At 57.4% G+C, this 4,300-nt stretch overlaps 1 pseudogene; it reads left to right on the top strand.

Annotated features, from left to right (window-relative positions):
- Positions 1 to 442: 442 nt before the first annotated feature.
- On the top strand, positions 443 to 3,963 carry LOC119251964 (patr class I histocompatibility antigen, A-108 alpha chain-like; annotated as a pseudogene).
- Positions 3,964 to 4,300: the final 337 nt, after the last annotated feature.

Below are 4,300 nucleotides of genomic sequence, written 5' to 3'. Positions count from 1 at the left end.
AGCTTCGCAACCCAGCGCTCAACCGCTGCACCACCGGGGCCAAATAAGAACATCTTTAAATTGGTTTTATCCTTGTGTAGTAAACATTGAGATTTATAACCTCCTACTGGGGTCGTCGCTAATTTATAAAACAGTGCCGAGATCCTGAAAGGAAAATGCTTGAATATTCCCTGGCCAGGCCTCAGGGACACGGTGTGACAAAGGTCTTGGAGAAGAAGAGGCGGGGCGGGCAAAGTGCCAAGAGTTGGGTGTGGTTCTCCAGGTCTCAGCACCCAGGGCTGTGTCTGGGGCTGGAAGGTGACTGTTGGGGATTCCTCACCTCCCCAGTTTCACGTCTCACAACCTGTGTCGGACCCTACTTCCTGGATACTGGTGACTCACCCCGGCTCTCACTCCCCATTGCCTGGAGGTCTCCAGAGCAGCCAATCAGCATCCCCGCGGCTCCAGTTAGGAAGTCTCCACCCGCGGGAACTCAGATTCTCCCCAGACCCAAGATATCTGGTCATGAGGCCCCCAAACCTTCTGCTGCTGCTCTCGGGGGCCCTGGCCCTGACAGAGACCTGGGCGGGTGAGTGCGGGCCCTGGAGGGAAAAGGCCTCAGAGGAGGGAGGAACTTGTGGAACCCCGGGGTTGGGGAGGGGGGGCGCGCAGGACCCCTGGAAAGGCCGGTCCCCACCACCGCTGGCCCTGTTGTCCCCCATGACCCCAACCTGCCCTGGTCCCTCTGTCCCTCCCAGCCCCTCCTCCTCTTGGTACCTGAGTCTCATGCTTCATGTCCCCCAGCCCCTTATCAATCTCAAGAGCCCCCTCGCCCCCCTTCCCTCCCGCCCCATCTCCCCGGGACCCGCGAAACGAGGAAAGTCAGCCCGGGTCTCCCTCCCGCCCCCAGGCTCCCACTCCCTGAGGTATTTCTACAGCGCGATGTCCCGGCCGGGCTTCGGGGAGCCCCGCTTCATCGCCGTGGGGTACGTGGACGACACGCAGGTCGTGTGGTTCGACAGCGACTCGGTGGATCAGAGGGCGGAGCCGCGGGCGCCCTGGATGGAGAAGATGGAGCAGGAGGAGCCGGGGTACTGGGAGGGGGAGACGCGGAACTTCAGGAACGCCATGGCGGTGTACCGGGGCAGCCTGCGCACCCTGCGCCGCTACTACAACCAGAGCGAGGACGGTGAGCGGGCGGGCCCGGGGCGCTCACGACCCCACCCCCGCGGGCGGGCGGGGACCCCAGACCCCGGGTCCGAGCGTCCCCCGAGGCAGGGGGACCCGCCGGACCCTCGACCCGGGACGAGCCCCGGGACGTTCCCCGCGGGGTTCCCGCGTCGGTTTCGGTTTATTCCCGGCGGGGGCGGGCGGGGTGACCGCGGGGTGACGCGGGGTGATGGCGCGGGGACAGGCTCTCACACCTTCCAGTGGATGTACGGCTGCGACGTGGGACCCGACGGGCGCCTCCTCCGCGGGTACAGTCAGGTCGCCTACGACGGCGCCGATTACCTGGCCCTGAACCGGGACCTTCGCTCCTGGACCGCGGCGGACACGGCCGCGCAGATCACCCAGCGCAAGTGGGAGGCGGCTGGAGACGCGGATCACCAGAGGAACTACCTGGAGGGCAGGTGTGTGGAGGGGCTGCGCAGAGACCTGGATAACGGGAAGGAGACGCTGCAGCGCTCAGGTAAGAGGGGCAGCGAGGTCTCCCAACCCCCCTCTGGCCGGCACCGCGGGGAGGGTGGAGTCAGGGTCACCGCAGCGCCCCCTCTCTGGTCAGGGGAGGAGGAGCCCCCTGGGTTTCCTGACTCCCCAGAGGACCCCACTTTTCCTCAGAGCAGTTAAGGAATTCGGTGTCCCCTGAGCCTGAGGGGAGACCAGCCCTGGAATCACCCTTCTTGGGATCCTTTGACCCGGCAGCCCTCTTGGGAACTATCAGTTTTTCTCTCAGGGTCTTGTTATTGGTCAGAGGACATTTTTCTAATCTGACTTGTCCTTTTTGAGTCCCCAGGTCTGTCCCCAAAAGTCTGTGCTCTTCTCCTTAGAGAGCTGCGTCCTCCTATCCAAAGTTGTCGCCTAATTCTAGAACTTTCTAAGGAATAAGAGATTATCCCAGACTCCCCAGACCAGGCTGGTTTCTAGATTTTGTACTTCCTCTTCTAAACACACTGCCCTGTCCATTCTGAGGATGGTCACAAGAGGGTTTTTCAGACTCCATGAGAGAAAAACCCGAAGTATGAAAGTTCTCACCTTTCTCCTCAGAGGCCCCAAAGACACATGTGACCCACCACCCCACCTCTGACCATGAGGTCACCCTGAGGTGCTGGGCCCTGGGCTTCTACCCTGCGGACATCACCCTGACCTGGCAGCGAGATGGGAAGGACCTGACCCAGGAGATGGAGCTGGTAGAGACCAGGCCTGGGGGGGACGGAACCTTCCAGAAGTGGGCAGCTGTGGTGGTGTCTTCTGGAGAGGAGCAGAGATACACGTGCCACGTGCAGCATGACGGCCTGCCACAGCCCCAAGTCCTGACTTGGGGTAATAGGGAATGTGGGCACAGAGCTTCTCAGGGGTATCAGGAGCCCTTCTGGTGAACTTCAGATCATCAGATGGAGGCCTGGGGCTCAGGGTCTCCCCTTCCCTTCCAGTGCCCCCTCCTCAGTCCTCCGTCCTCATCGTGGGCATCATTGCTGGCCTGGTTCTCCTTGGAGCTGTGCTCACTGGAGCTGCAGTGGCTGCAGCTGTGATGTGGAGGAAGAAGCGCTCAGGTAGGGAAGGGAGTGGGGGATCTTGTCCACTAGGGGCTTTCAGGCCACCAGTAGAACTTGTCCTACCTGGTAATGGGAAGTACCATCCACACACCTGTGTTGCCCAGTCTGGAGCTGATTGCTAACCCTCTTTTGTAAAGCATTTTTGAAAATGAATCACCATTTGTTCACCTTGAAATGGTGGTGATGGGGTCCTGATTCCAGCAAATGGCAGAGGGGAAGGTTCATGCTGAGGGCAGAGCCAGGAGGCTCTACCCTCTCATCTCCTTTCTTCATATTTCCTGGTCCTGCCCTAAGTTTCCAGTCACAGTTCTGAAAACATCCCTGTGGTGCAGACTTCAGGATTCCTTTAGGACTTCATGGGCTGACTCCTCCCTGGTCTCACATGAGGCTTCTTCCCACAGGAAGAAAAGGAGGAAGCTACACTCAGGCTGCAGGTAAGTGTGGATCAGTGGTTGGATCCCTGAGCCCCTGGGGACAGTGTAGATGGGGCCCATGGGGGAGTCACCCCCATCAGTCCCTCCTGTGGTCTCTCTGTGGCTCTGACAAGGTTCTGTTTTGTTCTCCCCCAGGCAGTGACAGTTCCCAGGGCTCTGATGTCTCTCACAGCTGCTAAAGGTGAAACCTGGAGGTCTGTGGTGGTAGGGCCTGGGGCAGAGAGAATGGGACCATGTGATGGGGAACTGTGAGGGGGACATTGTGAGGATGTGGTGGACTATGGGAATGTCAACATTTGTGTTTCTTTGAAATTATTTTTTATCCTTTTCCTTCACAGTGTGAGCCAGCTGCCTTGTGGGAACTGAGTGATGCAGGATTTCTTCTCACCCCTACTTTGTAACTTCAAGATTTGCCAGTTTCTTTTATTGCAAATACATCTGAATGCATCTCTGTTCTTATTAGATAATGTGAGGTGGGGAAACTGGCCCAGCCCTGCCCACCAGGACCCTCCCCACACTGACCTTTGTTCTCTCTGTGATGAACAAAAGAAGCTTGTTCTGCGTCTACCCGTCTTTGTGTTTTCCTCAAGAATAGTAACTACTTCCCTCTTGAAATAATAATTGAGTTCTGAAATTACTTTCTGTGAACTTAGCCTATGGGTTTGGTGGGCTAATAAAAATGATTCCTAAAATTTGAGATGAATTAAATGGGAAACCTTCCAGAATCACGTTTGCTGTGTTGAGTCTGTGCAGGTGGGAGCGAGACAGGCTGTGAGGAACCGAGGGGACAAGACCTGTGTCCAGTCGGTGCTCAGTGCATCATGGGTTTTGACGTGGTCTCTCCTCAGGGGTCATCTCTCTGCTCCTTTGTCCTTGTCCTTCAGGAGCACCTGTCCCAACATGGCCTGTGATCACAGGGACTCAGACCTCACCTGGCCTTGTGCTGTCATGTGTGGGCAGGGAGTGCTTGTGTGGCCGGGTCAGCCCAGGCTCAGCTCTGGATCTAGCCTTCTGCCCTCAAATTTCTATGTATTTTTATTTTGATTCTTTGAGTTTTATTTTGCTCTTGGTCCCTGTCTCTGACAGCAGCAGGAAGCAACTGTCATTGTCTCT

This window comes from Talpa occidentalis, unplaced genomic scaffold, assembly GCF_014898055.3.
Source record: "Talpa occidentalis isolate TD23 unplaced genomic scaffold, MPIMG_talOcc4v2.1 talOcc4.2, whole genome shotgun sequence".
NCBI lineage: Eukaryota > Metazoa > Chordata > Mammalia > Eulipotyphla > Talpidae > Talpa > Talpa occidentalis.
Note: the sequence above shows the minus strand (reverse complement) of the source record. Positions and strands in the feature narration are given on the sequence as shown.